Here is a 16,959-nt window from a genome sequence, read left to right on the forward strand (position 1 = left end):
AGAGATAAACCCACACACATATGGTCACCTTATTTTTGATAAAGAAGGCAAGAATATACAATGCAGAAAAGACAGCCTCTTCAATAAGTGGTGCTGGGAAAATTGGACAGCTACATGTAAAAGAATGAAATTACAACACTCCTTAACACCATACACAAAAATAAACTCAAAGTGGATTAAAGACCTAAATATAAGGCCAGACACTATCAAACTCTTAGAGGAAAACATAGGCAGAATGTTCTATGACATACCACAGCAAGTTCCTTTCTGACTCAGAAATGGAAATAAAAACAAAAATAAACAAATGGGACCTAATGAAACTTAAAAGCTTTTGCACAGCAAAGGAAACTATAAACAAGACAAAAAGACAACCATCAGAATGGGAGAAAATATTTCCAAATGAAGCAACTGGAAAGATTAATCTCCAAAATTTACAAGCAGCTCATGCAGCTCAATATCAAAAAAAACAAACAACCCAATCCAAAAATGGGCAGAAGACCTAAACAGACATTTCTCCCAAGAAGATATACCTAAAAATAGAAGTATACGACCCAGCAATCCCACTACTGGGCATATACCCTGAGAAAACCATAATTCAAAAAGAGTCATGTACCAAAATGTTCACTGAAGCTCTATTTACAATAACCAGGACATGGAAGCAACCTAAATGTCTATCAAAAGACGAGTGGATAAAAAAGATGTGGCACATATATACAATGGAATATTACTCAGCCATAAAAGGAAACGAAATTGTAGTGAGGTGGATGGACCTAGAGTCTGTCATACAGAGTGAAGTAAATCAGAAAGAGAATAACTGATTCACTTTGTTGTAAAGCAGAAACTAACATACCATTGAAAAGCAATTATACTGCAATAAACATGTTTAAAAATAAAATAAATTAAAAATTAAAAAATGAAAGATACATGCACCCCCCCCCAAGAAAAAAGATGTGGGACATATATACAATGGAATATTACTCAGCCATAGAAAGACACGAAATTGTGTTATCTTAGTGAGGTGGATGGACCTAGAGTCTGTCATACAGAGTGAAGTCAGATAGAGAAAAACAAATACATATGCTAACACATATATATGGAATCTAAAAAAAAAAAAAAAATGGTCATGAGGAACCTAGGTGCAAGACGGGAATAAAGACTCAGACGTAGAGAATGGACTTGAGGACACGGGAAGGGGGAAGGGTAAGCTGGGATGAAGTAAGAGAGTGACATGGACATATACACGCTACCAAATGTAAAATAGATAGCTAGTGGGAAGCACCTGCATAGCACAGGGAGATCAGCTCGGTGCTTTGTGACCACCTAGAGGGATGGGATAGGGAAGATGGAAGGGAGACGCAAAGGGGAGGAGTTATGGGGATATATGTATATGTATATGTATGGCTGATTCACTTTGTTATAAAGCAGAAACTAACACACCATTGTAAAGCAATTATACTCCAATAAAGATGTTAAAAAAAATAAAAATAAAAAATTAAAAAATCCGCCTGCAATGCAGGGAACACGGGTTCAAGCCCTGGTCCGGGAAGATCCCACATGCCGCGGAGCAACTAAGCCCATGTGCCACAACTACTGAGATTGCACTCTAGAGCCCGTGAGCCACAACTACTGAGCCCACGGGCTGCAACTACTGAAGCCCACGTGCCTAGAGTCCGTGCTCAGCAACAAGAAAAGCCACCGCGATGAGAAGCCTGCGCACTGCTATGAAGAGTAGCCCCCACTCACCGCAGCTAGACAAAGTCCGAGTGCAGCAACGAAGACCCAGTGCCGCAAAAGAAAAAAACAACAACTACAAAGAACATTGTGTAGAACTAAGAAATTTCAACACAAGGATTTATTCAAACAATTAACTACTATAGAAAAATGCTGCCAAATGGCTTATGTTCCTCCATATACATTTTCGATTCCCTAAAATCAAGCTTTCTTTAAAAAAATCAATAAAATGTCAAATACCCTCCTCCATTGTCTTTTCAGTGAGCTCCAGTACTATACCACAGCAACTAAGACTCAAAAAAATTAATTTTATACTGAAAAAAATTCTTGTATGGTATTTCTTTGTTCTAAGGTCAGAAAGTCAACTGCATTTGAATTGTCTACAATGGCATGTATCTGACCAAGATTAATTTAAAACAGATGTCTTTGAAACCAAAGTCCATTCAACAGTTTCACAGCCTATCAACCCTGTGAAAGCCTCTCTTGCTGCAGCTCTGCTGACTATTACACTTCTTTCAGAAATAGTTCAGTCTATTTTTATAAGATAGAAGGTCATATTATTATATTCCATAACCCCATAAGGATCACAAAAGTACAAAGGAGATAAAGCATGATCTAAGGGGCTTCCTGAGAGTGAACATTAACCAATACTATCAGGAAAAATGCTGAGGAATATTATATGCTGTATGGAACATTATATCACTGTAACCAGTTTTTGTTAATTATGAATAATTCAACAAATACACTTTCAAAGAAATTTAACCAACTGCTTAGCAAATTATTTTAAGAAAATTTTTATAAAATTATTAGGAATTACAGTTGTTTTTATAATACAAAAATGGTAAAAGATATTTAAATGAGGCTGTTCAAGTAAGTTTACCTTTTTCACTCACCTGCTGCTTTAAAGAATCATAAATTTCATTATATGAATTTTTCAGCCTAAAAATTCTTTTTAAAATCTGCCCAAATTCATAATATCCAAAAATGCAGGGGGACAGCTTTTCATATTATAAGAATGCTTAGAGGTGTGTACACAGATGTAATGTTCAAATTAAAGGAAAGATGATCCATTCAATGCTGAATCCAAAATATAACCCAAAGGGTTGTAAAAATGAACAAACAGGATTCTGTTTGGGGGCTACCCTATACTTTGTTTTGACCATACTTGTTGAGTGAATATTAATAGTTGTACTCTCCTCTCAAAAAAATTAATCTGCCCAAAAAAGGAGATAAAATGCCAACCTCAGCTGTAATAAATAGCATATATGTTCATTAAAAGCAACATTATAATAACTGAAGAACCCAGTGCCAAATTAGTACTACAAATATATTCTTAGTGGAGTGAACTAAAATGAATATGTTCTTTAAAAAAATGATATATTTTACTTTGCAGACAACTGAAAAAATTTCTAACAGTTCTGTAGCAAATATACCACACATGACCTTAGACAAGTTACAACTAATATCAATACAGAACTTTATACTTCAACAAGCACTTCAGATATATTACCTCCTGCAGCTGAACTCTGGGAGAAAATATTCTTCCATAAAAGGAGCTACGAAGATTGTTGCACACTTTTTTCTCCCACAGCATGTCCTTATGATCTTCCCAGAACCTCCAGGATCACAGGGTTTGGAGCAGTTAGCAAATGAACTGCATATTTAGATTACAACCATCATATAAATCACTCTTTTTTTTTTGGCTGGGCCATGAAGCTTGCAGGATCTTAGTTCCCCAACCAGGGATCAAACCCAGGCCCTGGCAGTGAAAGCGCAGAGTGCTAACCACTGGACCACCAGGGAATTCCCGTAAATCACTCTTAAAATGAGTTTTATAAACCACTCATCAGTAACACTTCTAAATGTTTGGCCTCTTTTCTTCCTTCTACTGCTTTCTAACAAATTCCATAATGTAATGAAAACTGAAACTAACTAAACTGCTACTAGTAAATCATAAAGACAATTTAAAATAAGGTGAAGAAAATCAACAATATATTCCCCATTTATGAAGTCATCTGTGTTTCTTTCTTTTTAAAAAAAATTTATTTATTTATTTATTTATTTTGGCTGCATTGGGTCTTCATTGCTGCGCACAGGATTTCTCTAGTTGCAGCAAGCAGGGTCTACTCTTTGCTGCGGTGCATGGGCTTCTCATTGCAGTGGCTTCTCTTGTTGCCAAGCACGGGTTCTAGGCACGTGGGCTTCAGTAGTTGCAGCACGTGGGCTCAGTATATGCCGCTCACAGGCCCTAGAGCGCAGGCTCAGTAGCTGTGGCGCACGGGCTTAGTTGCTCTGCGGCATGTGAGATCTTCCCAGACCAGGGCTCGAACCTGTGTACCCTGAATTGGCAGGCGGATTCTTAACCACTGCGCCACCAGGGAAGCCCTGTTTTTCTATCTGTACTGCAAAGTGAATTATTTCCTTCATTTAAATTATAACTATCACTAATTTCAACCATTTTATACTACTGGAGAAAAAGTTAATCTTGTAAGAATACATAATAGGGGGACTTCCCTGGTGGTCCAATGGCTAAGACTCTGAGTTCCCAATGCAGGGGACCCGGGTTCAATCTCTGGTCCCACATATTGCAACTAAAAAGATCCTGCACACGGCAACAAAATTCCCGTGTGCCGCAACTAGGACCCCGGGCAGCCAAATAAATAATTTTTTTTAAAAAAAAGAGGGACTTCCCTGGTGGGGCAGTGGTTAAGAATCCGCCTGCTAATGAAGGGGACATGGGTTCAAGCCCTGGTCCCGGAAGATCCCACATGACGCGGAGCAATGAAGCCTATGTGCCACAGCTACTCAGCCTGCGCTCTAGAGCGCGCAAGCCACAGCTGCTGGGCCTGCGTTCCTGGAGCCTATGATCCGCAATGGGAGAGGCTGCTGCAGTGAGAAGCACACGCACCGCAGCGAAGGGTAGCCCCTGCTCGCCGCAACTAGAGAAGGCCCTCGCGCAGCAACGAAGACCCAACATGGAAAAAATAAATTAAAAACGAAAAAGGAATATATAATAGGTCCATGATATCTTAATTTAATATACTAGGCTCAACAATAGATTTATTGGGGCTTCCCTGGTGGCGCAGTGGTTGAGAGTCCGCCCGCCGATGCAGGGTACATGGGTTCGTGCCCCGGTCCGGGGAAGATCCCATATGCCGCGGAGCGGCTAGGCCCGTGAGCCATGGCCACTGAGCCTGCGCGTCCAGAGCCTGTGCTCCGCAACGCGAGAGGCCACAACAGTGAGAGGCCCGCGTACTGAAAAAAAAAACAAAAAAAACAATAGATTTATTGTTCTAGTACAGCAGCAGCTAGTTTTTTTTTAAGTCTATGCATTAAAGATGTGATATAATGTATAAGGCAAGAATGGGTGTTATTAAAAGCAATAAAGATTTGTCATAGTCTATATATAAAATCTATGTCTGAATTTTCTTATTTATGGACAGGAAAGGAAAAGTAATTTCAGTATATAATGTTTTCACTTAACTGATTTGTTTTGCCCTTCTCAATCACTATTTTGGACTTAAGTTATTCATTTTATTTTTCACTATGCATAATTGAATATAGCATAATGATTAAGATTTTGGACACAGGTACCAGACTGCCTTGGTTCTAACCTCAGCTCTGCCACTTAACTAGTTGTGTGACCTTGGACAAATTCTTATGCGGGAATCATGTCTTCATCCGTAAAATCGGAATAATAAAATACACACCTCAAAAAGACTATTGTAAGAATGAAATAAGTTAAAACATGTTAAACACTTAGCACAATGCTAGCATAGTAAATGTTCACTATATATGTATTAGCTATTACTATTATTGTTGCCACTGTTATGCAAAATAAGTGATATACTATTGGTATACTAAATAACAATATTTACAAAGCTTTAAAAATCATAAGACTATAAGTTTATACAACCAAGAAAGACATAATTTTTTTAAAACTCAAAACTTTAGCTTGTCATTTGAATAATAACCAAGTATCATTTAAAATAAATGATGAGGGACTTCCCTGGTGGCACAGTGGTTAAGACTCCGTGCTCCCAAAGGAAGGGGCCTGGGTTCGATCCCTGGTCAGGGAACTAGATCCTACATGCATGCCACAACTAAGGAGCCTGTGAGCCGCAACTAAGGAGACCACTGCCGCAACTAAGGAACCCACATGCTGCCACCAAGGGAGCCGGGAGCAGCAACTAAGACCCAGCACAACCAAATAAATAAATATTTTTTTAAGATAAATAAAATAAAATAAATGATGAGTTATACATGTTTGTACTATTGATAATTTAACCTTTAAAATGAACATGAAATAAAACTAAAATATTGGTTTTGATGAAGCCAGCTAATAACTGGGTTTGGAGTACCAAAGTGAATTTATTTAATCCATGGAGGTTGGGAATCTGAGAAACTTGAAGTGGAGTTCGGAGAAGGTGCAGGTTTAGGTGACGACAAAATCAAGGGTATGATTATGGGGATAAGAGCTTACAGTCTATTAATATTGTCAAGAACAGAGGCAATCCTAATCCTATCCCCTTGCTCTTCTACAAGAATTGAGAAGAAATGTACAAAGATGACAAATTAGGCAACAGTCTCTCATCAACCACAGACAGCTGTTGATATTAACATCCTTTTAATCAAATCAGGATCTTTACAAGAAAAAATCAAATTAAAGTAGATCTTGTAGATGAGAATTTCACAGAATTAAGAGGAGAAATAGCAGGACCTCCAGACACACCATATGAAGGAGGAAGATATCAACTAGAGATTAAAATACCAGAAATATATCCATTTAATCCCCCTAAGATCCAGTTTATCACTAAAATATGGCATCCTAATATTAGTTCCATCACAGGGGCTATTTGTTTGGATATCCTGAAAGATCAATGGGCAGCAGCAATGACTCTCCGCATGGTATTACTGTCATTGCAAGCACTACTGGCAGCTGCAGAACCAGATGATCCACAAGATGCAGTAGTAGCAAATCAGTGCAAACAAAATTCCAAAATGTTCAAATAGACACCTCGACTTTGAGCACATGTGTATGCTGGAGCACCAGTTTCGAGTCCAGAATACACCAAAAAAAATAGAAAACCTATGTGCTATGGGCTTTGATAGGAATGCGGTAATAGTGGCCTTGTCTTCAGAATCATGAGATGTAGAGACTGCAACAGAATTGCTTCTGAGTAGTAACTGAGACATAGAACTGCTGATATAGTCAAGCTTGCCCCTTCTTGAAGAGCATCAACATCTGTTATTTTTAGGATTCTGCGTAGATTTCTTTTAAACTGGCATTCTTGCCTAATGATGTTTTTCTAGGCACCACTGGAGAATGAAAAGAATCCCTGCTCTGTAAATAAAGCTAATTAAACGTCCGTAAATTTAAAAAGGGGAAATACTTTTTTTCTTACTTAATAGTGTAAAAATTCTTTGAGCTAAGCTAAAACTACGGAAAAAACATGCTACTTTAGTGTTTAGCAGTGTACCAAGACTAGCAAGAGTTTGCTTCAGGATTTCGTTGAATAATTAAGATAATATTTTGAGTGTGTCAGGGCCATTCAAATTATTGGTGTTGCATCACAGCTACCTTAACTGTTTTTAACATGGATCCTCTGTGGCTGTGAATTTACTTGCAGGCTTGTACCTGACTTCTTAGTATGGGTAGCTGAAAAGACCACCATTTTAAGCACTTGAGAATTCTTAAATATGAGATTATTCAGAATTGAAGATGGTGACCTATTCAGAGCCTTTTTGTCCTTGTCAACAGACTGGGACACCATATCTGTTTTTCCCCTCTTACCACACACAGCTAATATTCTAATAGTAAATTTCTCTAAATTTGTGGGGAAATGTGCTGAGGGACAGTATCCCTTGCTCCATTTTTAGGTCATCCATTTGGAATGTTCTGTCATAGTTCTTCACTCTTAAAACTTTCGTATATACGTAATAATGTAAAACTGGAGCTGCCAATTTTGTTTCTCTTGCAAATACAGTAAATACTTGATGTTGCAGTATTCCCAGATTTAATGAAAGAACCCAGCTTAATTTTTCAGTGAATTTAACATCTTTCTATTTTTAAACTGATGAAATTTTTCTTTGACAACTTGCAAGGATGAAATCAACTGTTTGCAGTTTAAGCCTAAGTTTGGCTTTATAAGAGATTGCTTTATTGGATCCTTTAAAAGTCACTCTTGCTTGCATTTCCCCCTATTGACACATGAAAGCTGTGTTGGTATTTTACTCTACATACTTCAAATGCACATAGGAATAGAAGTGTGTTATAAATCTAGCTTTCTTTACGATGTTTCTGATAATATGAGAATTGAAAACTTTACCTTCTCTTGTACATAGTCAGACTTTCTAAACATTTCATTCTAAGTTCAAAAGTTTGAAAATTATTAGTTTTGCAAGCTCAAACACTAATGTGACCATTTTATGAAGGGTGAAATGGATTTGTGTAGGCTGTTCTATACATAGAAACACAGTTCTTATTAAATATTCAGGGCCAATGCAAAAATAACAAAAATGTAATGGAATCAGAATGAATTAAAGTAAGGCTGTATATTGAAAGTCATATTATAAAAGGTTTGCTTTCTTCAAGCGTTACTTATCCTAAATTATAATGGTGAAGTGTTTGGGAAAGAGTTTTGAACCATAAATTCAGCATAATTTCATTTGGCTTCTCAATAATCTTAGAAGCAATAAAAGAACCATTATTAAATATATTGTAATGTTAAGACATGGCAGTTCTTCCAAAAACTTGTAAGGCTTTCCTAATGAATAATAAACTCTTGTAGATGATTTTATTGCATACTAAACACAAGTTGCTGGTTTTTTCCCCTATATGTTTGCTTAAGTATAAATTTCTTTATACAATCACCTCTTTTTGTTATAGTTTAGTTACTTTCTAAAGATGCCAAAGGAAACAAGATTTTTCTTATTTATATTAAATAGCTAAAACCATGTACTTTTCTTTATATTTTTGAAGGGTGGAATTGTGTGAAAATGTGGACAGTTTTGTTCCATTGTTGATTAGAATTATTTTTTTTTTTTAGTGGCAGGTGGCTTGGTAATATTAGTAATATTTGGATTATTTTAAATATCAAACACCTCTACCCAGTTTACTATTTGCCTATATTATCAGGGTATATTTAATTATCCTGTGGTTTGACAAATGAGAGAGAAAGAACTGAGAAGTTACTAAGGGTCAAGCATTATATACTTTGCTCTTGGAGGAAGCTATACCTTGCCTATGACTTTTATGCATATTAGCCCCTTAGGGTTTATGCATCTAACTACAATTTAACATCCCCAATGCCCAGGAAATTGAAAAGTACAATTTTTCATTTCAAAAATTTACCTCATTTACATTTAATGTGATAATCTCTTTCTTTTTCTGGTACATTTCCTACTGTCACCTTCTGTTGTTCTGTTTGTTTTTGTTTTTTTCCTATTTTTCTACAGGTAGATTTATTTCCCAAACATAGAAATAAAGGCAATTGCTTTTTTCTGTGGTCTTCAAAAAATAAAACTAAAATATTAAAAATGACTCTTATTCAAATAACTTTGGAGATTTGAAATGTTAAGCTAAGAAACAAAAAATATTCTCTTAAACAGCTCAAAGTAAATAGGTAATATGGAAGCACTCATTATTAAATAAAGTTCATATGAGATTAAATATCATTATTTATTCCTTTTATTTTGAAACAATCTCAAACTTGCAAAATAGGTGCAAGTACAATTCAAATAATTTTTTGGAGGGGGGAATATTTTCTAATTTTTTTCCAACTTCATTGAAGTATGATTGACAAATAAAAATTGTATATATTTAGGTTGTACAACATGATTTTTTAAGTTATACAATGTGATGATTTAATATACATATACATTGTGAAATGCTTACCACAATCAAGTTAATTAACATATCCATCACTTCACATAGTACCATTTGTGCCTGTGTGTGTATGTGTATGTATGGTAAGGACACTTAAGATCTAGTCTCTTAGCAAATTCCAGTATACAATACAGTGTTATTAACTATAATCATTATGCTATATATTAGATCCTTAAAACTTATTCATCTTACAACCGAAAGTTTGTACCCCTTGACCAACATCTCCCTGCTCCCTCACTCCCTAGCCCCTGGCAACCACCATTCTACTCTCCGGTTCTGAGTCTGACGTTTTTAGATTCCCAAATAATCTATGGGCCATCTAAGTTGCTGGGCTCTAACACTCCCTTTTAGGCTGCTGCCACTTGGTGCTGCTACGTTCCCTCTTTCCCTGTCTCTTGCTTCACGAAGGTCTGGACTGAATTTTTCAGGAAAGTAAGGCAGAAAAGAGAAAAGGTTAAGGGTTCAGAGACTAGAGATAAGAGGAAAGAGAAAGAGCAAGTATTTTATTATATCTTACAATTAGCTATTTTGCTATACTACGACTCCTTATGCTCCCAAAACCTATCTTGAAAATAGAAAATAAATAGTACAGAAAAATAATAGGAAAGAAAAAAGAATATGATACCAAAAAAGAAAAAAATGTTTTTCTTAAATGTACTTAATCTTTGTTCTTACTTTATTTTATGCTTCCAGCCATTAAGAGTTGTCATAGATTATAACAAGGCTATGAACTATGGCCAATCCCTTTTTCTCATCTTGTAATTGAAAAAAACCACATCACATACCCAGGGAGTTTAAGGTATTTAATTTGGAGGCTATGCAGAACAGCAACAGCAATAGCGAAATTCCTATAATCCTACAATCCCTACAACCCAAACTGTAAAATCAATAATGGTTAAAGTTAGAGAAGGATATGCAAAATATACCTTTAATAGCAAAACATTTCCCAGTTCTGAACTTGTTAAATGAGAAATGGGAGCCAGAGGCTATTCTCCATCTCCTTTCTATAAGGCAATTCAGGGAGATTGAGCAATCAGTTGCCACTTGATACCAAATGGTAACCAGCTCTATACACACCTTTATATTACTTCTCCCTCATTTCCTGTCTCACTCCCTTTACTTTCACTCTTGCTTCCCTAGGATTGCATTCTCTAATAAAATAATTTAATAGCACATTAAAAAGCCTTTCCAAGTTCAATGAAAAGCAGGGAATCTCCCTTAGTCCAATACATTCTATGGCACAAACAACACTGAGTTTTGTGACTTGCAAAAATAAGGACCACAGGTTCCAGATTGGAAAGGAAGAAGAAAAATTATCTCTATTGACAGAACTAATAAATGAGTTCAACAAAGTTAGAGGTACAAGATCAATATACGAAAATCAATTGTATTTAAATACAGTAGAAATGAACTGTCTGGAAATGAAATTCAGAAAACAATTCCATTTATGATACTATATAAATGAATACTTAGGAGTAGTCAACCAAGCAAGTAGAGAATTTGTACTTAGAAAACTACAAAATATTGTTGAAAGAAATTAAAGAGGATGTAATAAATAGGAAAAGACCCCAAGATATTGTTAAAATGGTATGATAGACAAAATGCCCCCCCCCAAAAAAAGTCCACGTCCTGATTCTCTGAACTTCACAAAAGAGACTTTGCAGATGTAATTAAATCAAGGTTCTTGCGATATAGAGATTCCCTGGATTATCTGAATGAGCCCAATGTAATCACAGGGCCCTTTATAAGAGGGAGGCAAGGGGACCTGGTGGCGCAGTGGTTAAGAATCTGCCTGTCAATGCAGGGGACACAGGTTTGAGCCCTGGTCCAGCAAGATCCCACAAGCCACGGAGCAACTAAGCCCGTGCGTCACAACTACTGAGCCTGCTCTCTAGAGCCCGTAAGCCGCAACTACTGAGCCCATGTGCCATAACTACTGAAGCCCGCACACCCTAGAGCCCGTGAGCCACAACTACTGAGCCCACTGGCTGCAACTACTGAAGCCCACGGGCCCTGGAGTCTGTGCTCTGCAACAAGAGAAGCCACCACAATGAGAAGCACGCACACTGCAATGAAGAGTATCCCCGCTAACAGCAACTAGACAAAGCCCACGTGCAGCAACAAAGACCCAACGCAACCAAAAATTAATTAATTAATTAATTAATTTTTAAAAAAGAGGAAGCAAGGGGCTTAAAGTCAGAGAGAGAAAATGTGACAATGGAAGCAGAGGTTGGAGTGATAGGCTATGAAAATGGAGGAAGGAGCCATGAGACACAAAATGTAGATGTGGCTTCTAGAAGCTGGAAAAAGGCATGGAAAGGGATTTTCCCCTAGAACCTCCAGATGGAACAAAGCTCTGCCAACAACTTGAGTTTTGCCCAGAAAGACCCCTTTCATATTTCTGACTACCAGAACTATAAGATATTAAATATGTATTGTTTTAAGCCACCAAGTTCATGGTGCTTGTTACAGCAGCAATAGAAAACTAATACAAATGGCAATACTGATTTGTACAAATTAACCTACAAATTCAATGCAATCCCTATCAAAATCCCAGCTGGCTTTTATGCAAAAATTGACAAGCTGATCCTAAAATTCGTACAGAAATTCAAGGGAACCAGAATAGCCAAAACAATCTTGAAAACGAAGAATAGTAATCAAAACAATATGGTACTGGCATAAAAACAGACCTACAGACCAATGGAAATCAAAAGCCCAGAAAATCAAAAACCCATGCATATATGGTCAACTAATATTGATATCTGACAAGGGAGCCAAGAAAACTCAATGGGAAAACTAGTCTATATTTACTGATAGTTTCTTCAATAAATGGTGTTGGGAAAACTGGATATCCACATGCAAAAGAAAAATTGAACCCCTGTCTTATACCACTCACAAAAATTAACTCAAAAAGAATTAAACTTAAGAATCTGCCTGCCAATGCAGGGGACACGGGTTTGAGCCCTGGTTCAGGAAGATCTCACATGCCGCAGAGCAACTAAACCTGTGCACCACAACTACTAAGGCTGTGCTCTAGAGCCTGGGAGCCACAACTACTGAGCCCACGTGCCACAACTACTGAAGCCTGCGTGCCTAGAGCCCGTGCTCTGCAACAAGAGGAGCCACCGCAATGAGAAGCCAGTGCACCACAACGAAGAGTAGCGCCTGCTTGCCGCAACTAGAGAAAGCCCACGCACAGCAATGAAGACTCATCGCAGCCAAAAATAAATAAAATTTTTTAAATTAAAAAAAAAAAAAGAATTAAACTTAAGACCTAAAACTGTAAAACTCCTAGAAGAAAATATAGGGGAAAGGCTCCTTGACCTGAGTCTTGGCAATGATTTTTGGGGTATGACACCAAAAGCACAAGCAACAAAAGCAAAAATAAACAAATGGGACTACACTAAACTAAAAACCTTCTGTACAGCTAAAGAAATAATCAACAAAATGAATAGGCAAACTATGGAATGGGAGAAAATACTTGCAAACCATATATTGGATAAGGGGTTAATATCCAAAATGTGTAAGGAACTAATACAACTCAATAGCAAAAATACAAACAATTTGATTAAAAAATGGGTGGAGGACTCAAATAAACATTTTTCTAAAGAAGACATACAAATGGCCAACAAGTACATGAAAAGGTGTTCAATGTCATCAGGGAAATGCAAATCAAAACCACAATGAGATATCACCTCCCACCTGTTAGAATGGCTATCATCAGAAAAAGAGATAACAGGGTTTCCCTGGTGGCGCAGTGGTTGAGAGTCCGCCTACCGATGCAGGGGACACGGGTTCGTGCCCCAGTCCGGGAAGGTCCCACATGCCACAGAGCGGCTAGGCCCGTGAGCCATGGCCGCTGAGCCTGCACGTCCGGAGCCTGTGCTCCGCAATGGGAGAGGCCACAACGAGAGGCCCGCGTACCGCCAAAAAAAAAAAAAAAAAAAGAGAGATAACAAATGCTGTCCAGGATGTGGAGAAAAGGGAACCATGGTGCATTGTAGGCAGGAATGTAAACTGGTATAGCCACTATGGGAAAACAATATGAAAGTTCCTCAAAAAATTAAAATCTGAACTACCATATGATCTAGCAATCCCACTTCTGGGTACATATTTAAAGGAGTGAAATCACTATCTCGAAGAGATATCAGCACTCCCATGTTTACTGTAGCATTATTTATAATAGCCAAGACATGGAAACAACCTAAGTGTCCATCAAGGGATGAACAGATAAAGAAAATGTGGGGTGCGTGCATGTGTGTGTGTGCGTGTGTATGTGTCTGTGTGTGTGTGTATTATTCAGTCATAAAAAAGAAGGAAATCCTGCCATTTGTGACAACATGGATGGACCTTGAGGGCATTATGCTAAGTGAAATAAGTCAGACAGAAAAAGACAAATACTGTATGATCTCATTTATATGTGGAATCTAAAAATATCAAACTCATAGAAACAGAGAATAGAATGGTGGTTGCCAAGGGCTGACTGGTGGAGGAAAAGGGGATATGTTAGTCAAACTTTCAGTTATAAGGTGAGTAAGTTCCAGGAATCTAATGTGCAGCATGATGACTATAGTTAACAATACTGTACTATATACTTGAAAGTTGCACATACCACAATGTTCATTGAAGCTCTATTTACAATAGCCAGGACATGGAAGCAACCTAATTGTCCATCAACAGATGAATGGATAAAGAAGATGTGGCACATATATACAATGGAATATTACTCAGCCATAAAAAGAAACGAAATTGAGTTATTTGTAGTGAGGTGGATGTACCTAGAGTCTGTCATACGGAGTGAAGTAAGTCAGAAAGAGAAAAACAAATACCGTATGCTAACACATATATATGGAATCTAAAAAAAAAAGGTCATGAGGAACCTAGGGGCAGGACATTCTCTACACAGACGTAGAGAATGGACTTGAGGACATGGGGAGGGGGAAGGGTAAGCTGGGACAAAGTGAGAGAGTGGCATGGACATATATACACTACCAAATGTAAAATAGATAGCTAGTGGGAAGCAGCCACATAGCACAGGGAGATCAGCTCGGTGCTTTGTGACCACCTAGAGTGGTGGGATAGGGAGGGTGGGAGGGAGATGCAAGAGGGAGGGTATATGGGGATATATGTATATGTATGGCTGATTCACTTTGTTATAAAGCAGAAACTAACACACCATTGTAAAGCAATTATACTCCAGTAAAGATGTTAAAAAAAAAAGAAAGTTGCTGTGAGAAAGGGCTTTAACATTCTCAACATAAAAACAACAAAACGGTAATTATGTGAGGTGAAGGATGTGTTAACTAACCTTATTGTGGTAAACACTTCACAATATATACATGTATCAAATCATCACATCGTATACCTTAAACTTGTATAATGTTATATGTCAATTATCTCAATAAAGCTGGGAAAAGAAACAAACAAAATAACAAAGTTCAAAACTCACACTTTCCAATTTCACACTTTCCAATTTCAAAACTTACTACAGAGCAATACAAATCAAAATAGTGTGATATTGACATGAGGACACACATATAGATAGATAGAACAGAACTGAGAGTCCAGAAATAAATTTAATTAATTTTCAATTAACTTTCAACAAGAGTGCAAAGACCATTCACTGGGGAAAGAATAGTCATTTAAACAAATTATGCTGGGACAACTGGATAGTACATGCAAAAGAATGAAGTTGAAGACATTTCTGATACCATATACAAAAATCAACTCAAAATGGAACATAGAAGTAGAAGAGCTAAAACTATAAAACTCATAGAAGAAAACATAGGAGTAAATCTTCATGTTGTTGTGCTAGGCAATGTTTTCTTAGAAATGTTATCAAGAAAACAAGCAACAACAAAAAAAATAAACTGTACTTCATCAAAATTGAAAACTTTTGTGCTTCAAAGGATATGGCCAATAAAGTGAAAAGACAGTCCACAAAGTGTAAGAATATGTTTGCAAATCATAAACGTGATAAGAGACGACTATCTAGAATAAATAAAGAACACTTACAACTCAGCAATAAAAAGACAACCCAACTTAAAAATGGGCAAAGGATATGAATAGTCATTTCTCCAAAGAAGATATACAAATGACCAATAAGCACATGAAAAGATGCTCAATATCATTAGTCATCAGAGAATTGCAAATCAAAATCAACCATAATGAAATACGTCTTCACTCCCACTAGGATGGCAATAATAAAAAAGACAGATAATAACAATTGTTGGCAAGCATGCAGAGAAACTGAAATCCTTATACATTGCTGGGGGGATTATAAAATGGCGTAGCCACTTTGGAAAATAGTTTGGCAGCTCCTCAAAAAGTTAAACATAGAGTTATCATATGACCCAACAATTCTATTCCCAAAAGAAATGAAAACATATGTCCACACAAAAGTTTGTACATGAATGTTCATCACAGCATTATTCTTAACCAAAAGGGAAACTACACAGAAGTCCAACAACTAAGGAATGGATAAACAAAATGTAGTATATACATACAATGGAGTATTATTCAGCCATAACAAGGAATGGAGTACTGATGTATGCAACAACACAGATGAACCCGGAAAAATTATGCTAAGTGAAAGAAGCCAGTCACAAAAGATTACATGTTATATGATTCCATTTATTTGAAATGTCCAGAACAGGCATAGAGACAGAAATTAGTGGTTGCTTAGGGTTAGAGGGGATGATAGGATTGGGTAGTGCTATTAAAGGGTATAGGGTTTCTTTTTTTATTTTTTAAGATTTATTATTTATTTATTTATTTTATTTACTTTTGGCTGCGTTGGGTCTTAGTTGCGGCATGGAGGATCTTCGTTGAGGCATGCAGGATCTTCCCTCAACGCTCTTCGTTGTGGTGCACAGGCCTCTCTCCAGCTGTGGCGTGCAGGTTTTCTTCTCTAGTTGTGGCATGCAGGCTCCAGGGTGCGTGGGCTCTGTAGTTGTGGCACACGGGTTCCAGAGCGCATGGGCTCTGTAGTTTGCAGCACGCAGGCTCTCTAGTTGAGGCACGCAACCTCAGCAGTTGTGGCTTGCAGGCTTAGTTGCCCTGCAGCATGTGGGATCTTAGTTCCCTGATCAGGGATCAAACCCGCGTCCCCTGCATTGTAAGGCAGATTCTTTACCACTGGACCATCAGGGAAGTCCCCGAGGGTTTCTTTTAAGATGATAAAAATGTTCTAAAATTGACTGTGGTGATGGCTACCCATATCTGTGAATATACACCTTAAATGGGTGAGTTGTATGGTATGTGAATTATATCTTACCAAAAGTTTTAAGCAAAAAAGGAAGGGAGGGAAGGAGGGAGGGAGGGAGGGAGGGAGGGAGGGA

The 16,959-nt window shown here is 37.4% G+C and overlaps 1 protein-coding gene and 1 pseudogene across 2 annotated transcripts in view; one reads left to right on the forward strand and one right to left on the reverse strand.

The window, feature by feature from the left end:
- ZSWIM5 (zinc finger SWIM-type containing 5) overlaps positions 1-16,959 on the reverse strand; it is a 287,054-nt gene that overhangs the window by 249,721 nt on the left and 20,374 nt on the right. The gene's annotated exons all lie outside the window — the stretch shown is intronic.
- On the forward strand, positions 6,391-7,034 carry LOC102975222 (ubiquitin-conjugating enzyme E2 K-like; annotated as a pseudogene).

The sequence above is a fragment of the Physeter macrocephalus genome, chromosome 4 (assembly GCF_002837175.3).
Source record: "Physeter macrocephalus isolate SW-GA chromosome 4, ASM283717v5, whole genome shotgun sequence".
Lineage (NCBI taxonomy): Eukaryota > Metazoa > Chordata > Mammalia > Artiodactyla > Physeteridae > Physeter > Physeter macrocephalus.